This window comes from Amia ocellicauda, chromosome 6 (genome assembly GCF_036373705.1).
Source record: "Amia ocellicauda isolate fAmiCal2 chromosome 6, fAmiCal2.hap1, whole genome shotgun sequence".
Lineage (NCBI taxonomy): Eukaryota > Metazoa > Chordata > Actinopteri > Amiiformes > Amiidae > Amia > Amia ocellicauda.
Genome location: NC_089855.1, coordinates 5,503,396 through 5,522,961, shown reverse-complemented (window position 1 = coordinate 5,522,961; position 19,566 = coordinate 5,503,396). Strand labels below are relative to the sequence as shown.

Genomic DNA, 19,566 nt, shown 5'->3' with positions numbered 1-19,566 from the left:
TGTTTGAAGCAGCTGTTTGCTTTGGCGCACAGATGTGATAGAGCACTCTTTCATGCATGTTATTTGCACTCTCCTTTCGAGAGTTTGCAAACTTTTCATGACATGTCAAGTTTCACTTTCCACAGACACAGAGTTAGGTGAAACCGGCAATGTAGGCATCCCAAATGAGTTTCCAAATCAAAATATTGCTCAGATTATTCAGATTAGATTTTTTCCTTGATTTGTTTGTGATCTTGTTGCCATCAGAGTCAATATTATTCATCAGAGCAGTGCTTTTGAGATGATCGTTTTGGTTAACATGTTGTATTTCTGCAGTATAAAGCCTTCTGGCTTCTGACAAATGATAGCTTTTTCCCTCTGCTTGAGGAGACTGAATGCATTTATGTTTTATGGCTTTATCATATCCAAGGACTTTAGGGTCAGTGAAGCTTGGTTATAAAATAGGCTGACATGTTCCTTTTACTTGACAGATAAAGATATATGACTTATTTATTAGATTAATAATAGAAATGCAGCAAAGAAAGCCATTTAAATTCAACTGAATGCCATTAGAGTTGGAAATATTTCATAAGAATATAGATGACTGTTTATGTTTTTTCCAATGTATGCATGTCTCAGATGTACTCTATAAAGAAGACCTTCTGGTAACAATAAAGCGATATTGTTTTGTATCTACCAATTATTTGAACAGAGGGAAATTACAGAGTGAAAACCCCCTCTTAGTGCCGGTGCATTTTGACTGAGAGACACTGCCAGGAGCCGAGTGTTTCTGTTCAGTCTGGAGATGCATTATTGATTGAGGTTTGCATGTGACTGTAATCAACTTGCTTTGTCTTCCTTTGTTTAACTGGACAAGTCAATCGAGAGCAAACTCCCATTTACAACGCAACGTCAGATGCTCCACAGCACAGGTTATTAAAACGGGCAAACCAGATGAATCGTGACATCAGTGTTTTCAAAATGAATTTGCGGTTGAGTGTAATTTGCAGAGGTGTTGTTTGTCATGCAGTTGGTGTCAGTCAATGGGGACAATGGGTTTCTGTTCCAGTCTAAAGGCTAGTTGAGGTGTTCTCCTGTAATACAACAAACTGATGACGGACTGGCTGAAACTAGTGTGAGAGAAACTTTAAAAAGGTTTAGCAAAGAAGGTCACTTCTTTCTGTACAGATACAGGGGTGTAAGTTATTTTATTGATTGTGTGTGTGGTGGTGGAGGGGGGATGTACAATATCATACTAAGAAACAATTTATTTAAGGGATCCATCTCCACTGCTCTATCGGAGGACTAGAGAGTGTTTTTGTGTCACAGATTCAATCTCTTAGAGATTAGAATATTATTAGAAAATGTGGAGAAGGAGGGTAGGGATAAAACGCAGCGATCAGAAACAAACAAGTGTCTTCAAATGTTGTTATCTTGTGAACTATCCACATCCGCCAATACCTCAACCTCCAGCTGCATGATATAACAAGAGTGAAACATATTTCTCAGCATTGGGGGTGTATGTGACTAGGGAACGTGTTGAGCCATTTTGAGATTGTGAAGCGGTTTTAATATATTTGAAAAGAGAAGGTGTGAATTATTGGTACTTTGGGAACAGGAAAGAAATAGCTGTGGGCTGACCATCACATGGGAGAGCAGCAATGCATTGTATTTGTCACAGCTGTAAACATTATTTAAGGGCATTATTTATTTTCTTCTTTCATTGTTAAACTCACCATCATTTGAGGAGTATAAAAGTTCCTTTGACATTGCATTAAAGAGAGTTATTGATGTGTAAGTCTGTTACAAAACATTTCATGTGCACCAATATCCCTTCCAAACAATGAGACAAATATAGTAGCTTCATATTATTCATCTGGTGCGCGAAAAGCACACGTCTGAACTCTTATTACCCACCCATGCGTGCTCATGCAAAATCAAGTCAAGCAACAGAATCAGTTTCCCCCAATGCATCGGATTACTGGGTATGGAAACCTCATTGCAACACCGTGTTTAATGTTCAGCGGAAATTAGTTTGTAATGGAAGAGTGATATATTAGCACAGATGCCCGTTGTTTAACTCTAATAAGCTGTCACAGAAAAGTCTACAGAGAGTTATGGCAATAACTTAGCAGTCCTACAGAAAAAATAAACGCGCTTGCTTATGCGTTACCATAAATTACTGAAGGGTGGTTTGCCATGACTCTTGCGATCGTAGACTGAAGTCTAGATGTTCACAACGGTTAATTGTGAGAAAAACCCACAAGGAGATTGTTTTCACCAGCAGTACAGCAAGTTAAACATGCCTCCTCTATGTATTTCACAAAGGAAATTATTTCGGTAGGGGTGTATAGAGAGTCAGTTAAATTACACAGAGCTACATAAGAATTCCCTGCCTACAGCAAATTAAAATAGAAAAGCAATTTCCTGCCCATTTTTCATTTTTGTATTAATATTTATTTATTTATTCCTAATGTACTGTATTTTCAATGTGCAAATGTACGTTTACTGTAAAAGCCGGAATGCATTACTTCCAGATCCTGAAAATGTATGAGTTTGTTGATCTGTGTTTTGAACTGTGGGCGGATGCGCTGACGGAAATAGTTAGTGTTTATTGTATCTGGTGAGAGGAACCATCTATTGCACACTGCATCTAATAATACCTCGCACCACGCTTGACATATTAAATCATGTCAGTGCTGCCTACCTCTTAATGGACCTGAAAATTAATCTTTCTGCATTTTGAATCAGTTTCAGCAAACAAACCAAAATTCATTATAACAAATGAGATGAAGGAAGGTTTTTTTCTTCCCATCCCTTCCGCCTCACAGCTTGCGTTTCTCACACTGAGATGGATCATGAATATGTATCACCATGTGACTTATTTTATTTTTGAAAACATCTAATAGTCAATAAATAAAAGCACAGTACTTAAATGCATACCTAAGAGTACATTCCATCTATCAGTATCAGTCATTTGTATCCCCTAATATTGAAAGAACATTTTTTTTCCAGTAGCAATCGCCACACTGATAATATTACAGTAAAAGCAAATTTTTTACAGAATGGAGAAACGGTTGAATTATATTGCTGAATCAAAATCTTTCCATTTAAATTGGCTGTCAATGGAAAATCCCTCATATTGTTCCTCATTTTCAGCTGAAAGCTTCCTTCTACCTTCCTTCTTCCGTCTGGATTTCGCTGCATCTTAAGGAAGGAGTTCATTTCATTTTCATCCTAATTACAATGTCCACTGTACCACAGGGAAAGGAGCTAAGAGAGGGGAAAAAAGACAAGGGTCCGAATTAAATCAAAACTTTGAAATCTACAGAAATCTACAGAACTGTACTCAGTTGTGGCTTCATTTTTAGTTAGATGCTACTTTCTCAGAATCAGAAATGTAACCGCTATGATGTACAGCTTTATAGTTTGCTATTAGCGGGTGGGTCAAAGTTTTGATTTAATCCTGCACAAGATTAGAAAAAACATGAATATGTCCTTGGTATTAATTTATTATTGTTATTATTATCTAGCCCCTTCATCCCCCATTAGAGATTAGACAGGAAGAAAGGCAAGAACTTTTCATCTTTCATCACATAAAGTTCTTTGTGATTTATTCATAAAATTCACGGATAGGAGTGTTTTTGTCGGATGCATCGTTTAATTGATGACATACAGGGCAGAGATCTGCTGATATTCATGAGCAGACTATACATCAGGCACGCAACTCATTTGATCTCTTTGATATCAAATTGCTCAGTTTACACATTTAATTTCATTTGCTTTTCTGTTATATGCAGTATTTTAGAAATGCATTGATTTGTATGCAGTGTCACAAGTTTAAACAACTCCTGTCTCAGCTCAGTTCAGTCAAGTCAAGTCTTTTGGAAAGAGCACCTGTTCCTGCTGGAACTAATCAAAGCGTAAGTAAAAGACACGTTGGGTTCATACTCTGTGGTGCTGCGTTCTTTCATTGTGCAGCAGCGTGTTTATACACATGTGAATGAGATCAGCGGTCATTGCGTGTGGGATTGCAGAGTGCTCCTGGCAGAGACTCTGCACTGGGGTGTCCGGGGTTGTGGGTTTACTGGGATACTGGGATAAGTGAAAGATTACCCACACAAGCTCGTTGAGGTTTGTAACAGGTGAAGCAGGTGGCCAGGCCAATCAAACTTCAACATCCTGGCTCTTCACTTCTCTGTATTGTTTTTAATCACTGAGCCACTGCAGTATTCAGCACAGTTTTGGAGCAATTCCTATCTACAGTTGACTTGGATGTGTATTTATTTTGTTAATTGTTTTCATTGCTATAACTGGAAAGGCGTGTGCATTATTTATAGTATTTTAATAATGCATTTACATGTCAAGGGTGAAAGATTTGTGATTATTTTAATGGTGATCATCCTCAATTTCATGACGCGAACAGGAAACTGGTATCTGTATGTTTCTGCCCAGCGGGTGCCTGTTTTCGGATGTCATGCCCTCCCAACCGGCTCTAGCGAGTGTGGACGGCTGCACCTCCTCCCCAGCTGGGCCTGCGCATCCTTCATTTTTGTGGTCTCCTCCTGGCAGCCTGTAGGAGACAATCTGTCGACCAATTGTCTGGCATAAATAATTAATGATGAATTTGGCCGACATTAAACCGCACAATCCAGGCCAAGTGCAGAAGTTGTGAGCTGTAGTTAAAGCCTGGTCTCTGTATAAAGTGCTCTTTGGCATGAGTGTGTTTCTTCTCAACACAAAAGGCATCTAATCAGATGTATGTGCACTCAAGTGTACTGGTGATGTTCTGGGGATAATATGCAATGGTCAACACAGCAGGCTTTTCAAAATATACCAAAATAGGTAATTTAATGACACAGTAAACAGAATTGGGTGTGTTGCTGTGCTAAGTGTTTACAAAACGATAAGGACATTTCATATATTACATACAAATATGAAAAACGGTTTAATATGCTGTGTGAAAACAGGAGACGACCACCCGTTTAGATTCGTTACAATTAAAACACGGTTTGATGAGTTTTTGCCTGCAAACTGCTCCGAAAAGGCAGCGTCATTCTGTGCCAACAAATTCCGTCGCCTTCCTTGCCCCTGTAAGCCCAGCTGATCAACTTCAGCACACTTCAACAGTCTGCTGTTTTGAATATCTACCTTAATTCGCAGGATCCAGCCGTTAATTGGGTGATTTTGCTGTTCTGTTTGTGATGCCCGGGGTGTCTGGCATCGTGTAAATGGTGGTAATGATAAACCTTCTAATTCGTTTGATTAAATTAATTCAAGGGCAATAACACTCGGCTCCACGATAGTTTTTAATTTGCACCACTTCAGGCAATTAGCCTGCATTATCACTGCTTCCTGGAAGCGTTTCTCCCCACAGTGAATTCAGTGATGCTGTGGAAATGTCACATTTAAAGGGAAACCCATAGGTAACCTTCCAACATACATTCAATTTGTCACGGATCTAGTAAACACCTAAACCTTGTCCACCGACCTCCTCTTATCCACTTACGTCTGCCGGCAAGCGTCCCTTCCTTTCACGGAGACTTAAAACCCCTTCACAACACCAATCTGACACACACAGTCATTTCTCCAAAGCTTCAAGCCGGCCTCATATTATCCCCATGCACTGGGGCACAAGAATCGTGTCATGTTGAGATGTCCACGATACTTACACCTCATTGATTTTTAAAGCCTCCTATGCAATCTGACGGCAATTAAATGGTGCTTTCCAAGGGGGGGGGGGGTCTGTTGCAGGTCGTCTTTGTTCAAACCCCCCTAATCTTGTTCATATTAGCCTCTCTGCCTCCTAATTCCCTTTATTGACTGGGAAGCGCACGGCAATCAGTGTGTGTAAGCGATGTGTTATGTTGTTGTTCTGTGTTGGATCTCCAGTAAATTAGATTTGCAGATATAAACACCATCGCCAACGTGCTGAAATGCATGACAGGGCATCTGTTCTGCCTGGTCTGCATTTGTGTACAGATTAGATGTGTCTAGGTCTTGACAACAGCAAAACAATAGACAAAAAAGTGCAAACAGGACCGGGTTTATACACAACGCTTCTATCAAGAGGAAAATAAACCTTTGGGGGGCAGCAAATCTGTGATAATAGTGGAGCGCCTTTGAAATTAGAGTCAAACCTCATTGGGTGAAGATGTGGGAGGGGTTACAACTTTGCATATCACCATCAGCATGTGACACATGAAAAAACACACACACAAGGATTTGAAAAGAAAACATGTACAATTGCAATACGGTGCACATTTTGAGCATTTAAAAAAGATGTATATTTTACACGGTGTGCTTTTCTTTCGTTTTTTTCCCCACTTATTACTTTTCACAATGGATTAATACCTTGTGGAGAGAAGTGGGCAGATGAGACCACTGGGTCCTTCTCTAATCAGATATGAGAGTGAGCGTTCCCGAGCTGGGGTTCGGATCTATATTCGTGAGTGACGGAGCATTAATTAGACCTCAGCTGGCGCGGACGACTCACACGCGCAATCACGTCCAGCCTGGTGGAAACTAATTAGCGTAGGTGTGGTGGATGGCTTAATCAGTGGCGTTTCCCACTGCGTTCTGGCTCTGGCCTCCCGAGAGAGGGATCCCGGCAGATGCCTCATCCAGACGTGCCCAGGAGATCGTGGAAATTAAACTGTGGACTGCATTACAGAGCTGCAGATGCCTGTGTCCCAGTGTCCCACTCTTTCTACCTCATGCCGTACACCATGGGAGGGAATATGTTGAATACATTACCTCAGGCATATGTGACCACAATCCTATAACAGCTTCCACCTCACACTGTGGTACACTGTGTTGTTCCTCTTCTTGTCAGTTCCCTTTGGAACAGAAACGCATTTCAATGTTCCAATTGTCCCGTCCACTGTGTGACCCAGGTCTGGCCACTTCCCTGAGGCACATGCCTCCTGCCCCATTACAATCAAATTCAACGCCTCTCTCGCCTCGCTGTCTCTGCCCGTAGCGCCTGGACTTTGCGTGTGTTCTGATTCAGAGGAGCGCGCTGTTGAATTCTGATGTTTGGCATCACGCAATGGAGAGCTCAGATCATATAGACTTCATTGTATCAGTATTTCCAGTATTAACTCTGATCAGATCTTAGACAATTTCCCCAGAGGAGTGCTGTGCTATATGTCTGAGATTCAGGGGTGAAAACAGGCAGAACGCAACCAGTTGTTTAACCCTTGAATGGAAAGCTAGAGAGGAGGTGTAATTAAAGATTTAATCAAAAGACAATTTTAAGGCACAATGCAATATTCCGAGCTCTGGATGCAGGCAATCCCTGATGGCTGATAAGTCATCCTATATTCTTGAAGGAAAAAAGTCTGTCTGATATATTTCAAAAGTTTTGATATAAATAGAACAGAGAAACATTTAAATATATATAATTTGTCAAGATGTGACAGTCAACTGACAGTAACTACCAGCTGAGAGCAGTATGGATGTTCTGCAGGGGGTGTTCTTACAGAAGCTACACATAGAAAGCTAATGCCACAGAACTCACCCTGAAGATCGCACAGTTCTGCCTCATTGCTTGTATTTATTATATGAAACTTCAGAGGCCTGGGATTTAGAAAAGGCCTGAACCTTTCAACCATTCTGCGGCAAATACGTTTCATTCAGTGGCAAGCGAAATAAAACACACACCGAAGTGAGCATGTTGATATTCTTGTTGCTCTTAAAACACAGAAAGATAAATCAATATAATCGCATATTTGGTTTACAGTTTCCTCCTGTGTTGAGGGACGTATGTAATGCAATCCGAATAAAGCAGGCTGATAAACACGCTTTATGGTGAGATAATAGGCCCATTCTTCTCAGTCTATGCAGGAGAGACTGAACTGACAGGTAAGTGGCCTGAAATATATTGACAACATACAGCTTTTGGCTCAATAAGCGAGTGTAGGGGTTCAGAGCTCGGGAGTTGTTGCAAAATCTCTCATTTCCCTAATTTACTCCCCAAAGTATACCTGCTCACATCTGAGTGGTAAATTGGATCCTGGGGCCGCTGCACCCGAGTCCTCGCCAGTGCCGTAAATTAGCTGCGGTCCTATCAGAGGGAATCCTAAATGTTTTCAATTTCACACAGAAGCTGGAGGCCTTGGGGTCGCTTTGCAATAAATAATAAAGCAGTGCCTGTTATCCCCTCAGCCGATACCTTGTTAATGTGCAGATGAATTCAATCAGTCAGCCATAGAAGCGCCACCGGCAGAAAGACTTTATTAAGCTCGGTTTTTGGTGATTTCATTTGTGCAAATTCTGTTACTCTGACAAACCTAATAAGTGTAGAAGCGGGGAACTGGCAGGGATTTTGAACAGCCTGCCCATGGTCGATGATTACAGCTCATCCCAGGGCTGTTCAGATCATGTTCCTTTGAAGGGGGTTATCTGAAAACACGAGGAAGAGTTGCAGCTCGGAGGCTGACGCGCCGCACAAGAGCTTCACAAGAGGATTTGATTGCAGGGCTGGCCAGCTTCCACGCAGCCTTTGTTGCTTGTAATGTTAGGATGGGAGTGTTTTTAAAAGGCTCATTTGGAAGGGTTTCTTTCACAGAAGGAACAATGCAATCTGCATCTCTCGCAGAGTGGACATAGCAGAGGGGGACACTCTCTGAGCAGTTAACACAATGTCTTCACAGAGCTGTGGTGCACAAATGTGGTTTGGTCCCCTTTCGTACCCACAGACTTAATTTAGAAAAACAAAATCACCTGGCATGTGAATCCACTTGAGGAACACCGTGGAGTTCGGGCTGTTTATTGCTGTGTCACCTGTGAGGTTTTAATAATTTTTCGAGAGACTTAAGCCCAGGTACTGATCAGGCTTCACTGATATCCTCATAATGTTGATGTGTTTACAATAGTGTATTGAATGCATTTTCAGTGCTTTTTAATAGGTAATCACTCACAGTAGGTGTGTATATATGGATGCATTACTTTTGTAATTAAACAGTTGGCAGTCAGAAGCAAAAGCATCCTGTAGTGAAGCTGTAATCAAAACCTTTTAAGGGCTGCTTGTTCTGAAACCTAACCCCCGTGTTCAGTTTCGTGCAGAGAGGTTTGCTTTGGTAAAAGATTAGCATGTAGTTACTTGGCAAATCTGTTGTGCTTCAAGGAAATTACTGTTATAACCACATACAGTAGTTTGAATGTCATCAAATATGATTTTCAAGTCAAATTGGTTGCCTTAATGTTTTGAGTTGTGTCCATGTGTGCTGGGATTGATATCAGATTGGCTAATTTGGTGAATTTTATATGTCATGTGTTGTATTCACTACTAATTTTGATGTTAATTAATTAAGATCATGGAAAGCATAGGCAGTCGGAGCGATTTTATGTGTTATGCTCATGTATGTATCGAGAGAAGGACGGAACCCCAAACCTGTGTATTATCCGGTGCCATTTGGTGGCTCTGTGGCGCTTTGAATTGTTAGCATGAAAGGGCTTACAGCGCTGGAGGCTCAGAGATTCAGCAGGAATTGCTAATACCAGTCCCCAAGAGGGTTCTCTGTTTTGTTTGTTTTGTTTTTTCCCCACAGATTGAATCGACCTACTTTCCACACAAAAGGTCAGTCTGTTTTAGAGTATTCCAGAATACTGTTTTTTAGACTTTTCTGTCCCGAACGGGTCAATATCCCAGGACCTTTTCAACGTAAACAAACGCATACCGACCATTTTCAGACTCCAGATAACACTTTTTTTCTCATCATTGGAGTGCACTGGCTTGTAGAATTGATCCCTTTCCTTTTAATTGATATTGCCTTGTTGCCAACTGGTTGTGTCTTACAGGGCAAAGCTTTTAAAACAATTACTTTGAAGTTTGCATGTTCTGGATTTGTCCACTGAATAACTGTGCAGTACACATCAGGGGTAGCCATCACTCTCTCAAAATCCCTCCTAACAAATTAATGAAGAATATTGTGAGGCTGCATTGACTTTATAGGACTCTGGGGACAGAAAGGATAAGTCCAAATCATCAGAAACTGAAGAAATTAAAAGACATGTACATGACTCCAGGAGCCACAGATAAAACAGACAGTGTGTGTGTGTGTGTGTGTGTGCGTGTGTGTGTGTTTGCATGCATATATATATTATATATATATATATATATATATATATATATATATATATATATATATATAGAGAGAGAGAGAGAGAGAGAGAGAGAGAGAGAGAGAGAGAGAGAGAGAGAGAGAGAGAGAGAGAGATAAACAAGTTTGTAGCAGTTGTGTTTTATCCTTTGGTGTGGTATCCTTAGCGCAAAATATGTATTGAATTACCCAAATAAAAAACATAGCTCCAAACAATAAGCATGTATATGCAAGGTGTGAAATTCCTTCCTGGACCTGACAGATAGGATGGAAAACCGTTAAAGTACAAATAACAAACCAAAACACAGTGCTCGAATGGCAACAGCTGGTTTGTAAATTCAAAACATTATATAAATAGTGTATATAGTGTCTCCTGTGAGTCCTGTAGCTCTTTAAGAATGACATAAATATCCCCTTGTTATAAAGCTTTGTTAAGATCATGGTCAGATTTTTTTATATACATTTTTACTTCAGCTCTATAAGAAAAATAGGACAATAAAATAAAAAATCGTACACTCAGCCTTTGACAGCTAATTTATCAGCAGCTGTGTTTTTATTTGTCCCTTTGAGGAATTTAGTTATAGGTTGAATGAAGTCATATTCCAGTTGTTGCTACAAACAGTGAGTTAACAGCATTAGTTTGCATTTACGCCATGTGAGGTTTGTCTCTGGCAAATCTTATATTGTGTGTCTAAGCTGCTTCCAACCAGGCACTTTCCTTAAGCAACAAACCACATCTAAATATAAAAATAAACGTCTTTGATATCTCTGGCTACGGTCATTAGTGTCTCAGACGGAGAAGATTGTTTCCAAACGACAGTCCTACACAGCTCTCAGATTTGGATTGTTTATTTTATGAGACCGCAATGTATGAAACACAAGTCAACAAAGAAAGCAAGAGTGTGAGTAAATGAAAAATATGAATGAGAACATATTGAGATGTTAATGCAGAAAACCATTCAAGCATGAGCTCGTAATGCGAATGAATTTATAGAAGATGTCTGCCCGTCTGTAGAGGGTCCTTGGCTTGCATTACATTAAATGAGAACTCATTAGAGGTGGATAATCTCATTTTCTCTTTGGTGGAATATTTTAATGCATTCTCCGGGAGTGTGCTTTTAGCTGTGCTTTTTTAATTAACTGTTAGCTTAATACACTACATCACACTCTCTATTAGCCGCAGTGCAATCGCTTGTTCAGACGTCAGGGCCGCTGATACTGAGGCACAATATGATTGCGCTTGAGAGACTCGGCACAAAGGCCCGGCTGGGGACAAAAACTTAATTACATCCTTCATCTTTTCAGGTCTTCTCAGTTTGGCTTTGAGTTGATTTCTGTCCGTCGTGAGCTATGGTGTGTCTTTCATAACACACACATTGTACAGTGTTTGCAGCTCGGACAAAGAATGGTTTATCCCAGCTGATATCATCTCATTTATGAATAACTCTTGTCAAATGATCTCATGATGGTCAGTTTACAATCACAACAACTCATGTGGGTTTAAGATGTTTGTGTTTTGAAACATTTACATTATGGATGTAACAATGCGGCTTGGAGTCGAATCAACAAACGTTTTATCACACTTAAGCTGCCTTTAAATCAAGAGCTTTAAGGCTTTCCATCGTTTTACTTTTTCTAATTGAGTCATAACCAGTGGTTATGATCTGTAACATGTATTTATTTTCAGAGAGGGTAACGCTTCTTATCTCTTAAAATATAATAGCATATTAATCACATAAATACAATTGCACCAAAGCAGCGTGGGAGTCTTTTGCTCTGGCAAAAAGAGGCTGTACTAGTTACGAAGTCTAGGGGAGGAGTCTGTCTGAGTGACAGCATTCATGAGTTCCCATGTTAATGAGCAATATCCCATCCCCCTTTAGGTACTGTTCTCTTCCTCTCTTTCTCTTTATCATTTTAATCTTCAGGCAATCTATGCAGGCTTGAATGCACACTAAGAAATCACTTGGGAAACAAACTTTAATTCTCAGTGAAGGACAAGACCACTAAAACTGCAAAAGTTGTGCAATGCGAGTGTCCAAATAGTTGTCACATTAAAACTGGGAATCTGAGAGCGTCAGTCGTGAAAGGGAGAAGCACGGGGGAAGGACGCATAGAGTTGCTGTGATTGTATAATAAGTACAGTGTGGCGTGCCGTACTTGTCCGGGTTCAAGTGTGTGAAGTCAGAGTCCTCTATCTGTCCCCACAGAACTGCTCTCATGGTAAGGGATCGCCTGTAGTCTGACATTGCCGAGGGCCACAAAAGCCAAGTAATCTGTTGTGACATCATTACACTTTAGCTTTAGCAAAGAGATCACGAACACAACCTGAATCTATAAACCACACCACGAACTACACACGGCCTCGGAGACCAGCTGTGGGGATTTCTATTTCAGTCCAGTGGAGACGGAAAATCAGACCTAGACAAATTAAACGTTACAACAGCACCACACCCTATTGAAAAACAAGCTTCAAATAGGAGTTCAGTCATAGAAAACGGGACTGGGGCATGCGTATTGTACCATCATTACTCACGTGTACAGCATGTGTACTTTACTCACACTAATAAAGTTTGACACCTCATGTAGTACAATTTGAGAAAAGTGGTCTTTATCGAAACAGAAAAAGATGAATTTGTTATTTTTGTTTTGCTCAGACAACTTTCACACATCTTCTCGGTATCACTTAGTTGGTGTGCAGATTGAGCCCGTTTCTTGCACCATCTGAAGACCCTGAGGGCCGTTATATGGTTAATTACAGAGTGTTTGCTTTGTAAAACACTAGTGTGTTTTGCGAACCTGATTTCACTTATAGGATTGTTTGCTTGTTTTACTGCTACCTATCCTTGAGCCAGCTAGGAATCCTCAATATGACCGAAGGTTAAATATTTGGACAACTAAGAGACATCTGGAACAGCACCAGATACAAAACAGCACATATTCCTTTAGTTAGCTGGCAAAATGCGTATATATCTAGCACCGCTGAGGAGTAACAGCACGTCTTAAGTGCCATCTGAATTCACTTAAAAGGTCAAGGGTCATCCAGAGTGTACAGATAGTCTTAATTTAGTAGTAGGAGGTAGCTCATTCCGTTATATTTAGTGATATATATGATAATATGTTTTCAACATGAGATAATGCTGTGACAAGTAACATTAATTCTTTATGCCGTGTACAACAGTACTCTCTGGATGCTGGCGCGCACTCGCTTTGTTACCGGGTGTCAGAGTGAAGACAAAGCTCTTCTGGGAAACAGTACCCATTATTAAATTATGACATCGATTCTCAATTATAAACTGCCAGCCAGAGCATCATAGGAGAAGCACTCAACCCATCCTTTTAAATGCAGACAGAAAGAGACGGGGGGGGGGGGGGAAGAATCGACTCCCAGGGAAGAGTCAGGCAGCCGACCCCAGACACAAGCGTGATCTCTGAGCGGGGGGCTGCCGGATGCCAACGCAGGCAGACACGAACAGACATGCTCAGACATCACAGGGCGGCAGGGGACACAACAGCTATTAATAACAACAAACAACAAATAAACCTAAAACGCTCTAAATCCCTTATTTACATAACAGGCCGAGCCCCAGCTTTAAGTTCAGTCTGGGACGTCCACAAGCCCTTGCAGCCAGAGATTGGATTCAATGAAGGCCTGCCCCGCGGCAGCCAGGGCACCCTGCAGAGTCTTAGCCCTACCGTTATTGCTTTGTTCAGAGAGAGAGAGAAAAGAAAGAAAGAAATGGGGGGAAAAAACTAAAAGGTTAAAGCTTTGATAAAACTGAAAATGAGGTTATGATTTCCAATAACTCACTAGCTTGTGAGTGATTGCTTGAATTATTTTGTTTGACAGCGGGGCATTAATTATGTTGATTGTATTTTGTTATTTTTAATTAATCTGTCCATTCATGAGAGAAGTCGCACATTAATAAATCATAAGAGCTGTGAAGATGCACAATACATCGGAGATTGCCGTATTTACTCTGTTAGAAATATACACGTGCTATTGTTGCTAATATTGTCGCACCACAACACAACATTTAAACTCACACCATTGAAAGCTAAAGACAATACTATTTCTTTCCTCTGCTCTGTTTCACGCTGACAGGTTCAGCCCACAAACTGCATTGATTGGCATTATGTACACAAGTTCAGCAATGTTTACTCATCTCCAGAGTAGGAAAAAAATGATCAATTTCCTGGGGAATTCCTGGCATACCCCAATGCCGGTCTTCCGATTCTGTATACAAACAACAGGAAGGCCGCCAAAAAATACAAGAAGACAAAAGTGCTGTAATGAATGTTTGTTTAAGGAAACTGCCTGGAGTTCTCAACGTCTCTTTTAGAAAATAAAAGGTAGAGTGTTTCTCGAAAGACCTGGCTGACGCAGAAACAGCCCCACATTGAGCACAGGCTGACATGATTACCGAAGCGAGAAAATGGAATCAAACTTTAGAAAACTGTAGGAGTTGCGGTGTATGATTATTCGAGACATGCATTCATCATTGGAGTAAGAGGTGACATCTTCGAAGCTGTATCCAGGCAAAGGTTCTGCAGGGGCTGTGATTGGCCCCTTTGTTCGGTTCCCATGCATGGGCTTTTGCCAACCCCGGGGCGTTAATAACTGCTTATACAAAGTGCTTCCAGGTAGCACAGTCCTTGTCCTGGAATGTCTACATCACAGCCGGGCCTGTTTGTCGAGTGACTGTGTTGTGTAGACTAAATAGTTTGATCTCAGAGGCTTTTTTTCCATCCTGATTTGCGAATCTTAATATAATCAAGCCCTCTGTATTTCATCAACCAGTGCTGTTGTCTGCAGGAGACTTGCAGACGCCGACGGACACAGAAAAACATCTTCAAAGCATAAGGTTACAATTTTATAATTCACAAGATACAGATTAGCGGTCTAATTTATAGTCTTTACCAAAGTGGGCCCAACCTGCAGAGACCCTTTGAAGTGTGGCGTGAATCGCTTCAAATCGGATAGGAATGTGTGTGTTTTCTCACTTACAAACTCATTTCAGGCAGAGTATGGATCCCAAGCCATCCCCCTCCCTTAGTAATGTAACCCTGCTTTCTCTAGATGTCATTTTCGAATCTCATTGTGTTTTGTGAGAGAGAGAGAGAGAGAGAGAGAGAGAGAGAGAGAGAGAGAGAGAGAGAGAGAGAGAGAGACTGCGGTGAGCTCCCCTCGCTAATCCTCCAGCAGACAACCATTCTGCAAACCTGAGTCCCACCCCCTTCGGCTGGATTGGTGGGGCTGCGAGTGTCGGCCTACTACAGCTTCTCCCAGCTCCCATTTGAAAGGGGAGAGAGGCGGACAGTTACCTCCCTCCTGCTGTCCTACAATAGGCTGGGAGGAAAGGTTAGGGCTTCTTCCCCCGAGAAGTAATAACATGGTCAGGGATGTGCATATATAGGATCAAAGTTAGCTGACTTGCTCACGGGGCAGACAGCTGCTGTGGATGGATTTATAAACTTATTGTTTTCAAGCCTGTTGTCTTGAAAGCGGACTTCTTCTCCAGCCTCATCTATGGATAATGGGATTTTAACCATGTGGCAGGTAAGCAAGTTGGCACTGCTATGTTTCTGTGGAGTGGAATTGAGTGGAAGGTGTTTGTGGTTTAATTATCACAAGTTTATGTGAGTTTTCCTCTCTCTCTCTCTCTCTGGAAGATCATCATTCACTTATAAGGCACATTCTTAAGCTACATGTTTTGTTTTATTAACATGTTGGTGACTCAGCACTGCAGGAATGCAATACTGTGAGGTGTTTTCAACTTTGTATGTGGATTAAGTTTGAGCAGTTGATTTCAGGAGTCTGATGAGCCTAAAAATACAGATAATGAATCCAGCCTTTTGTCTTTACCATTCAAAATGTGCGCTTATCACTGTTCTCTGTGTTGGTAAGAGGATTGATATATTGTAGGCATTACATCTGTAGAATAAATGAGCCCATAGTCTATGGTAATGCTATGTTTCGAGTGAGTTAAGTCATGGATGTAATTTGCTACTTTCAGTCAGTCGTGGTACAGCCATAATGCAGCAGGATTGCAAAAATCATTATATCTGTTTGACTTTTTATGTATCTTGTGCAGGATATGAATAATATTTTCTCTCTCTCTCTTTCTCTCGTTGGAATTTGTGAACTAGGCATTCCTTCCGCGGTGAGAGGATCGTGATAAATGCTTCATATGCATGATCTATTACTAAACCTACATGATAATTGTGATTGTTAGAGAAATTTGGGGTTGTGGAGATGCATTCCTCTGTCTCTCCTGCCACTGCATGCTAATTTTGAAGCGGCCCATTGACGCAGTTGTGGTGAAGAAGAAATAGTTTAGGCACAGATCATTGTGAACATAGAGCTGGCACTTTGAGACTAGTTTCGGTCTTGGCATGTAGTGCTCGTCCTTGGAAGTAGGTGCTCTGCAGCAGATATCTGGTGTAAGATGTGAATGCAGAACCTTGTAAAACATGAGTAAGTAAAGAGTGATTCGAGTGATATGAAGTTGTCCTTATTCGCTCGCCTTCAAATCTTTTAGTTCAGTGATATCTCGTTAGTGTGCCTGTTGGAGATCAATAAAAACCTAGGACATTAATTCATCTCTGGAGTCAGTATTCCACTTAAACAAGTAAACTTAAACCATAAAATCTGTACACAACATAAACTACTATGTTTTTTCCTTGGACATCATTCTGGTGTCTCTGCCTTTTTTGGATGTCAGGATTGGTGTACAAACTTTGGTTTAGGTAAAATTAGGTTGCGATAACTTTTTTTGGTTAATGTTTCCTTAGCAACTTCCTAGCTAAGAAGGGGGAACAAATAAAGTGTCTAATCCTTTGTTTGCTGTGTCTGAGTTAAGGCTTTCCTGATGATTGACACAAAAACGAGCACACAGCAGTAAACACTGAAACAATTTAGGTGCATTCCTGCAGGCTTATCTCCACGCTGCTGTTTATTGTAATTGTTTATAATGTTAAAGGAGTGGTCTCTTATCTTTAGGGCTTTTTTTCCCTCAGAATGCCCACAAAAATGAATAATAAACGGATGGAGCCAGTGAACTCCAGGGTCTATCTGTTAATTACTAACTGGCCATTACCCAGTAGGACGCCTGGCATCATTTGTTTGTCTCCCAAAGTCTGCTGTCTTTTGATCACTTGTGTGGTAAATACACATGCAGAGTCACCATGGGAACCTTTACTGTAGGATTGTGGGAATGGGGGATTCGGCCACGGGACAATGAGTGACTTGTTGCGGTAGTCGGTCTTCTTTAGAGGAGTAGGTATGGGTGTGGGCGAGTGAGTGTGTGTGAGTTTACAGCGTACCGGGCGCAGGACTGTCAAGAGGGCGTGTCAGAAGAGTTTAGGTTGTCACTTCATAAACGTGCAAGACTTGGGTTTTAATAGACAATGTTATTCAGAAAGTGAATGTGGGAATGCTTTATCAGAGAGGAGTCCTGGTGACTGGAAAACATGTGCTTGAGGAAGGTAAAAGGGTACAGATAACTATGTTAAAAAATTCCTCTGGTGCTCCCTGGTACGCTTTCAAAAGTGTTTAACAGTTTTTTTAATACAATTGCTGTTACAATTAGATCGTGACAGATAGAATGGTATGCTTCCATTTTATTCCTGACCTGGGACATTTGCAGTTTCCCAGAGAGCTCCCTGTCGGTTAGTGTCAGTTCAGCAGCATCTCTCCCCGGGTGTTTTATAGATCAGCGTGCGACACGTGCATTTCAAGGAGATTTCCATGCGTTTTCACAGCCCTGTCATGTAGTCTGCGTGGCGGCCTGTAGAGGTCACACTTGAAGCTCTTTTAAAAGCAGCTCCGGCAAATCTGCGTTCTCACCGCTGTGCAGAAAAGGCAGCGCAGCCTTGATTCAGACGCCCCCCCAGGAAAATAAAGTACCCTGATGGAAAGCATTCAAACCTCAGACCTCTTTGTTAAAGATGGCAGAGAATGAAGACGTGTCTTAACCCTGACGTATCGTACTGTGATTTATTGCCGGGTACAAGTGTTGGATGGCTAAAATAAACTTTATCTCATAGCTCTAAATGTAAATAGATTGATTATATAACTTACAGTACTGCACAGACAAAACACACATCTGCTCCCTGAAATACATACTGAAACGAATCGGTGAGTTGTAAAAAGATGGTTCAGTGATGGAAAAACTTCCCTTAAAACATATTGTTGTAACAGCCAAGAAAGCATATTTTCATGTATCTGGCTGCTTCTGTTCCTACCAGGTGATATTATATATATTCTGACCTTTCGCTTAATTTGCCTTCATAACAAAAAATACTTCAATGTGTAGAATCATCTTCGAGTTGCGTCTCTCTTTGCTGAGACTTGTTTGGCATGGACACAGGAGCCCTTGAGGACACTGCGATTTAGTCAGCATAGTACCTCTGGGCTTGATCTTTTCAATGTGAAGTCAGCACTGTGCAGGACACAGTTGATGACAGTGTGCTGTGATCCATGTGCTGGGATCCGGGGTCTCCCTCAAGCGCTCTCCTTCAAATATGGGTTCCCTTTTTCTCTCTCCTGCACAAAGGAAGGGATTTGGCAGAGCCGTTTACACACTAGTGTATACTGTGCACACCTGAGCTGAGTTCCCCCAGGCCGCGAGATATCTGAAAATTAAACAAGGATCACAGTCCACGTGTGCTTTAGAAGAGCTACTCCCCGTGATGCAGCAGTAATGTTAGCTGCATCCCAGCATCTGTTTGCTCCCTGCCAAAACACATTACTCCACTGGAGGCCCAGAAAGTTTTCAAAGCAGTATGTGTGTCAGCTAAAGAAGAATCTAACTTACCGAATGAGACAGGCTGGTGCTCACTGCTTTATCTGCGTCTTTATGTGGTCTTTGTTACTGTATCTAAAAGCGTTACCGATCTACTGTTGTAGCACTTACCTGTGTGTGTGTATTTGTGTTTTCTTCTTTCTAAACATGTCATTCTTCTCTCTGTGTTTTTTTAAAGAGGCTCACATAGTCAAAGGCCTCTGTGAGTCATGAGATCTGCAGAAGTCAAGGTTGCTTTGCTGCAAAGGCGTTGACTGGAATTCATTTTGATACCAAAGAAAGACATCAAGTGGAAGGTGTTGAATAATGTTATTGTGTCTGCCACCTTCCAGAGCGCTCTCCCAGAGCCGGCTGTGTGAACATGTGATTTAGTTTATTAACACCGATAATGGAGTTCATATCGCTGTGACGGTTACACGCAGAAAAAGGTCTCCGTGTGAATAAAGTAGTTCAAACTCCGCAGGCTGTGTAACTATGGAGTAAGGTGCATTAGTCTCTGGCAGCTAGAAACACACCGCAAGATGTTCATGAATAAAATATTTTTGGCCAGTAGTTTATTTGTAGATGTAAGATTAGACGGCACTCTGCCAGGAATGTGAAACATATTGGTGGTGTTTACAGTGGGAGTGCGAGTGGAAATGCTGAAAACTGACCTGCAGAAGGTTCAGGAGGAA

The 19,566-nt window shown here is 41.2% G+C and overlaps 1 protein-coding gene across 3 annotated transcripts in view; it reads left to right on the top strand.

Moving 5' to 3' along the window:
* mid1 (midline 1) overlaps positions 1-19,566 on the top strand; it is a 125,297-nt gene that overhangs the window by 43,720 nt on the left and 62,011 nt on the right. Inside the window, exon 1 of one of the 3 annotated variants that reach the window (XM_066705906.1) lies at positions 15,386-15,645. The exons of the other annotated variants lie outside the window; for them this stretch is intronic. The gene's annotated coding sequence lies outside the window, so the exon portion shown is untranslated. Of the gene's footprint in view, positions 1-15,385; positions 15,646-19,566 lie in introns of those variants that run through there. 3 annotated transcript variants of the gene reach the window in all.